This window comes from Leopardus geoffroyi, chromosome C1, assembly GCF_018350155.1.
Source record: "Leopardus geoffroyi isolate Oge1 chromosome C1, O.geoffroyi_Oge1_pat1.0, whole genome shotgun sequence".
Lineage (NCBI taxonomy): Eukaryota > Metazoa > Chordata > Mammalia > Carnivora > Felidae > Leopardus > Leopardus geoffroyi.
Window position 1 is genome coordinate 29,202,249 of NC_059328.1, and position 7,062 is coordinate 29,209,310.

The window sequence follows — 7,062 nt, forward strand, 5'->3', positions numbered from 1 at the left end:
GCAACTGAGGCCCAGTGAGGGAAAGACATTTGCCTGGGTCAAGGAGGAAAACTGCAAATCTTAGACTAGAACCTAGGCATCCTGATTAAAAATTTCAAGCCTATTGGGGTGAAGGACTCAGTTGGTTAAGCGTCTGACTTCGGGTCAGGTCATGATCTCACAGTTTGTGAGTTCGAGCTCCATGTTGGTCTCTGTGCTGACAGCTCAGAGCCTGGAGCCTGCTTCAGACTCTGTCTCCCTCTCTCTCTCTCTGCCCCTCCTCCTCCTCGCTCTCTCTCTCTCTCAAAATTAAATAAACATTACAAAGTTTTTAAAAAATTTTAAAGCCTACTTATTCAGTCAAAGTTGGTTGAACAGACAGTATGTTACTTGCTGTACTAACAAATTAGCACAAACTTGGCAGCTTAAAAGAATACACATAATAATACATCACATATTCCATGGGTCAGTTCTGGGCACAGCTTGGATGGGCCCTTTGCTCCGGGTCCCATAGCCTGTGATCAAGGTGCTGGCTAGCTGCATTCTCATCAACGACTCAACTAGGGAATAACTTGCTTCCAAGCTCATTCACATTGTTGACAGAATTAATTTCCTTGTGGTTGTAGGACTGAGGAGGCTGGCTTTTTTCCTGGCTCTTGGCTGGAGGCTGTCCATAGTTCCTTGTCATATGAACTTCCCAAAGTGGCTGCTCACTTCATCAAGCCAACAAGAATCTGTCCCTTCAAGGGTACCCAGTCCTTCTTTTAAGGATTTTTCATGATTAAGTCAGAATCATCTCACTTTTAATCTACTCAGATTCAACTGATCTGGGACCTTAACTTCATCTACAGAATTTCTCACTTGTGCTACATTCTACTGGTTAGAAGCAAGTCACAGGTCCCACCCACACTCAGGGGGAGGGGGTTTTAGAAGGGCACGCACATGAGGGAACAGGAATCCTGGGGACCATGTAAGGGTCCATCCGCCACAGACAAAAATATTTAACTATACTGAAGTGAAGGAGAGAGAAGTTATCAGGTGGATGCACATATCTCCCAAGAATGAATTGGACAAGCTGGTGGCAAATGAAGCGGGTCTGAGAGCTGCCAGATACAGAGGCAGCTGATTTCTCCTAAAAAAAAAAAAAAAAAAAAAAAAAAAAAAGTCTTTTCTTGTTCTCTTTTCCTCTTTCCTCCTGGGGTAAAATAATCTCTGGTTTATTTTATTTTATTTTATTTTTCATAGCATAGTGGCTGCGCTTTCCTTTTTGTAGACAGACTACTCACTTCAGCCTCCTCATGGCATCTGCCCTTAAACTCTGGTCTCCCCAACACTCTGGCTTGTCATGATCCACATGGCCTGTCATGTCCACTCCAGCTTCTACTGTGTCCCTGAGTCTGCATGACCTTTCAGTTTACCTCCCAACAGCTAATTTTGGTTCATTCTTGGGGAGGAATCGAATTGTCTAGCTTGGGTCATATGTCTGCTTCTGGTCCAAACGCCATGGTCAATGGAACAAAATGGCCACTTTAGCAGGTGTGTGTGTGTCAGGACTTTGAACTTGCTGTTCCCTCTGCCTGGAACTCTCTTCCTCCAAATGTCTGCATGGTTTCCTTTCTCTCCCTTCAGGTCATCCTTGCCAACCTTCAGGTCTTCCCTGACCAACCTACTAAAAATTACAAAACTTCTCCACCCTGGCATTCCTCCCCTAACCCTGGCTGGCTTTTCTCCACAGCACTTATCATCATCTGACCACTTTTATTCATTGATTGATAGACAACCTAATACGTGAACTGTGCGGAAGACAGTATTCACAGAATTGCTGTAGTTGTGTTGACAGTTTAGGAAAAACAACTAATGAAGATATCACAAACAAATCAAACAGGGAAAAGGGGAATGAGCTCCAGGAGAAATAAAAGTTGTACAAGAAAGGAAGTGTAATTATAGTTCACATTTGGCTCAATAGTGAAAAATATTCTAGGATGTAATGTATCTGCTAGTGATTTAACCTAAAATACAGCCACAGAAGAGGAAAGTTGGGAATGGGTTATATATCAGGATGTCTATCAATATCCATCGTTCCTGAACATACTTGTGCTGGGGTATGTTTCCACTCCTATTGGGGCACACTGCTCTTTGGACTTGCCCAGGTCATCCTGGCGCTCCCCAGAGCTTTTCCTCTGTGTTAGATTTCCTTTTTACCAGATCCCAAGTTTCTCTTTACCTTTTTAAATTTAGCCCTTCATTATATCCTTTGGTGGCTTCCTGAAAAAGAGGACACAGGAGAAAAAAACCCTGAGACCTCGGGTACCTAAAAATGTCTTTCTTCTCTCTTCACACTTGTTAAACTGGTTATAGAATTCTAGGTTCAAAATTATTTTCCCTCAGAGTTTTGGAAGTAAGTCTCCCTGTCTTCTGGCTTCCAGTGTTACTTCCAGTGTTACTCTCATTCCACATCCTTGGCATGTAACATCTTTTTTTCTTCCCTAAAAACTTGTATTTTCTCTTTGTTTTCACTATCCCAAACTTTCATAATGATGAGTCCTTTGTGTATTTCCTTCCTTTCAATGCTCACTTGGAGGACTATCACAAACCATAAAGTCATGTTTTGTGAAATTTTCTTGTGTGAGTTCTTTTTTTTTAAATGTTTATTTATTTACTTGAGAGAGAGAGAGAGAGAGAGAGAGAGAGAGAATCCCAAGCAGGCTCCATGCTGTCAGCACAGAGCCCGACACTGGGCTCGATCTCACAAACCTGGAGATCATGATCTCAACCAAATTCAAGAATCAGGACACTTAACCCACTGAACCACCCAGGCGCCCCAAGTAAGTTCTTTGATAATTTCTCCTTTCAGTGTTATCTATAATTTTTTGTGTGGAATTTGCAGTGGTGAGACATTGAACTCCAGGACCAATTCTCTAGTTTTCTCATGTTTCTTTCAAATTCCATCTTCAGGATTTGAGGGTATTTTTTCCCTACTTCCTGGGAGATTCTTTGGCTTGACCTTCCAAATTTTATATTAAAAATTTAAATTTCAGGGGCGCCTGGGTGGCTCAGTTGGTTGAGCACTGACTTCAGCTCAGGTAATGATCTTGTGTTCATGGGTTCGAGCCCTGCATCAGGCTCTGTGCTGACAGCTCAGAGCCTGGAGTCTGCTTTGGATTCCGTGTCTCTCTCTCTTCTCTGCCCCTTCCCTGCTTGTGATCTCTCAAAAAGTAAAATAAAATGTTTAAAAGGTTTTTTAAATTTAAATTTCAGCTCTTTTTTTTTTTTAATTCAGAAAGGGGGGAGGGGAGCAGACGGAGGGAGAGAGAGAAGCTTAAGCAGGATCCATGTTCAGCTTGGTGCCCATCATGGAGCTTGATCCCATAACCGTGAGATCATGACCTGAGCTGAAATCAAGAGTCGGACACTCAACTGACTGAGCCACCCATGTGTCCCTCAACTCTTGTTTTTTTAATTTCTAAGAATTTTTTCTTGCACTCTAATCAACACTTCCTCCCTTTTATATAGCATCCTGTTCTTGTTTCATGAATGCAAACTCTCTGGGGTATTGGATGACAACATTTGTTTTGTTTGGTGAGCTGAATATTTGTTTCCTCTAATCTAGTTGCTCTTGTTCTCTCACTCTTTCCTTCTCCTTTTTCTTTCTTCTTTGCTTATTTTTATCTCTGCCTTTCACATAAGAGACTTTTACTAAATATCTGGGAATCATTGGCTGGTTATTCATGTGGAGAGTGAGGCGCACAAAACTGATTGAAAGATTTGAAAGATCTGAAGCAAGAAGCAGATTTGCTAACTTATATATTTCACTCTGGGTTGATCAGACAGTGAGCTGGCTTTTCACTAAGTGTAAAATTTTTCTTAAGGGTCTTTCTTTTTCTCCAGAACACAGTCATTCAGACTTGGTACAAAAGCTTGATAGAAAGCTTTTCAAGGGGCTGAACTTCTTATCACTTATTATGCATATTTTTACTATTCCCCTGGATTGCAACATGGCACCTCATCTCCACCTCTGCTGTTGCCTGGTACCCCCGAATCTGGAGGCTTTCTTGTTCTACCCTTCCACAGAGTAAACCTGCTATCTACTGCCATAGCAGAAATGGCTGTCTCTCAACAGTTCTGTGGGGGAAGAAAGGGAGAAGAGACTCTAGGCAGATATGGAAGACATTCTTGGCTGTTTTTTTTTCTGAATGGCCTTGGCAAAGGATTGGCTTAGGCATGAGCATATGACACAATTCTAGCCAATGAGGAATGATGGGAAGTCAGCTGAGAGCTTCTGGAAGAATTTATCTCACTCTTTAAAAGGGTTATAAGAGAGCCATTTCCCTCTTGCATCTGGACATTGGCAAGTGGGAAAGTGATGCTTGAAATTGCTTCCATTCTTTTTCAACCATGAGGAGAGGGCCAAAGAAACCACAGACAAGATGATATGATGCCCGGGGCGCCTGGATGGCTCAGTTGGTTAAGCATCCGACTTCAGCTCGGGTCATGATCTCGCGGTACGTGAGTCTGAGCCCTACGTCAGGCTCTGTGCTAACAGTTCGGAGCCTGGAGCCTGCTTCGGATTCTGTCTCCTCCCTCTCTTTCTCTCTCTGCCCCTGCCTCATTCATGCTCTGTCTCTTTCTGTCTCTCAAAAATGGATAAATGTTAAAAAAAAAATTTAAGATGATATGATGCCTCCATGTCTTTGAAGCACTGGATTAACCATCTCTAAAACCAGCCTATCTAAATAAAGACTCCTCAAAACCTGGTGTAATAATTTCACTATACTTTAAGTGCTAAAATGTGGTCTGAAACCACCAGATTCAGCACCACCTGAGATCTTACTAGAAATGCAGAACCTCAGGCCTCACTCCTACCCACTGAATCATTACTGAATACATCACTGCATTTTAATAAAATCCCCCAAAGTTAGATATGACGCTAAAGTTTGAGAACTTTAGTTAGCTATCCTCCTTCTTATTTACAGACAAACACATTCTAACTGATAGAGTGGGTGTAGCAGACAACTTTGCCTTTTTTTAAAAAAAGTCTACTTATTTATTTTGAGAGAGAGCACAAGATGGGCAGAGAGAAAGAGAGGGAGAGAATCACAGGCTCTGTGCTGAGAGTGGGACTCCTTCCCACAACTCTGGAATCATGACCTGAGCCAAAATCAATGAAGCCACCCAGGCACCCCTAGCAGACAACTTTGAAACCACACGTCACACCCCCTTGGCTCACTTTGATTCCAGCAACAGTTTCTGAGGGAGGAAGAATTCTGAAGCTGTCCCTGCCCCTGAGTTTCTTGACCTTGGACTATTCCTTCAAATACTAATGTAGTTACTGCTGTGAAGGAACTTTGCAGCTGGGATTAAGGTTATTAATTAGTTGGCCTTAAAACAGGGAAATTATCCCCAACTGGGCCTAATGTATCACTTGAGCTCTTAAGAGTAGAAAAGAAGTCAGAGAGACTCAGTGTGTGAGGGCTGGGCCTCATGTTGCTGGCTTTGAAAACGGAGGAAGAAAGTCACAAACGAAGAAATGCAGGCAGCCTCTTGAAGGTGAGAAGGACCCCCACCTGACAGCCAGTGAGGAGGTGGGAACCTCAGTTCTACAATTACATAGAACTGAATTCGTCAATGATCTGGGAGGTGGATCCATTCCTAAAGCCTCCACAAAGGAACAGAGTCCTGCCAACACTTGATTTTGGTCTTGTGAGACAAGCAGAAAAACAGCTGAGCCACATTGTGCCTGGACTTTTGAGTTACAGTAACTGCGAGATAATACTGTGAGATTATGCGCTTTCGCGCTGTTTTAAGCTGCTAAGTCTGTAGTAATTTTTTATGGACAGTACAGTTAGGGTGGACAGCTCTGGGTAAGCCCAGATTTACCTCTAACTGGCAGCATCCCACTTCAAACATATGACGTGTCTCTCTGTCCTGCCTCAGGACCTTCTCCAATATCATGGGAGCCTACCTGGCACAAAGGAGGCCAGAAGGGTAAGGAAGTTAACAGCCCTAAGGAAAACACTCAACCAGGGGATGATGGGGGCCAGTAGATAATTGCTTTAGCTTTAACCTTTTAATTCTGGGAGGCATTTGTACACTTCTTAGAAGGCAGAATCAAAGCCCCATTATCAATGGCAGCAACCTCCATAATGTACCATTAGTTTGGCTTTTCTTTTTTGTCTCATTCTCCTTCCCCACTCTCACTTCCTAGGATTCCCTCCCCAGTGCCCTCCTTGCTCCCGAGTCCCTTGGTCAATCTCTGCTTGAGATTGATAGGCAAACAATAAAGTGCTCCGTGAACTCATCATCTTGCTTAGAATTAAAAGGTAATTTATTAAAAGATTATTCCAGTGTTTCACACTGAAACCAGGCCTCAAGGAAAACTGAAACTAGAGATTCAATACCACTAAGTTCCTCGCTGTCCCTGTTCCTTCCCCAATGGTACTATATATACATATATATATATATATATATATATTTTTTTTTTTTTTGAGAGAGAGAGAGACAGAGGATCTGAAGCAGACTCCATGCTGTCAGTGTAGGGCCTGACGCAGGCTCGCTCCCACAAATGTTTCCACCAACCACGAGATCATGACCTGAACCAAACCCTCTTGCTCAACTGACTGAGCCACCCGGGCACCCCAATTAACGGTACTACTTTTAGAGAGAAAGATTGAGTCTACCCTCAGTACCAGCGAGAAAAAAATCCCAGAGAAGGGTTATAACTGATGACCCTTGGGTGGGTGTCCATGATCAGTACAGTGGGGAATGGACACTATCATTGGTTCCTTGTGGGTCAGGCTCCCAGCCCCAGATCAAACCATTATGGCTGGGTGGTAGTGTCTGGGACTCCAGACATGGCCAGTGGAGGCCACCATTACATTGCAGGGCATTTCTGGAAATAGTGGAGGGATGGAGAGCTGGGGAAAACACCCGCCAGTTTTCTAAAACCATCACCAGTCACTCCCACTTCTTGCTTCCTCTTTCATGAAGCTTTCCTGGCTTCCCATTCCTCCACCCAACCCCAAAATGCTGGTGTTCCTGAAAGTTCCTCTTCCCATTCTTACTCATTTCCAGAACCATTTAATA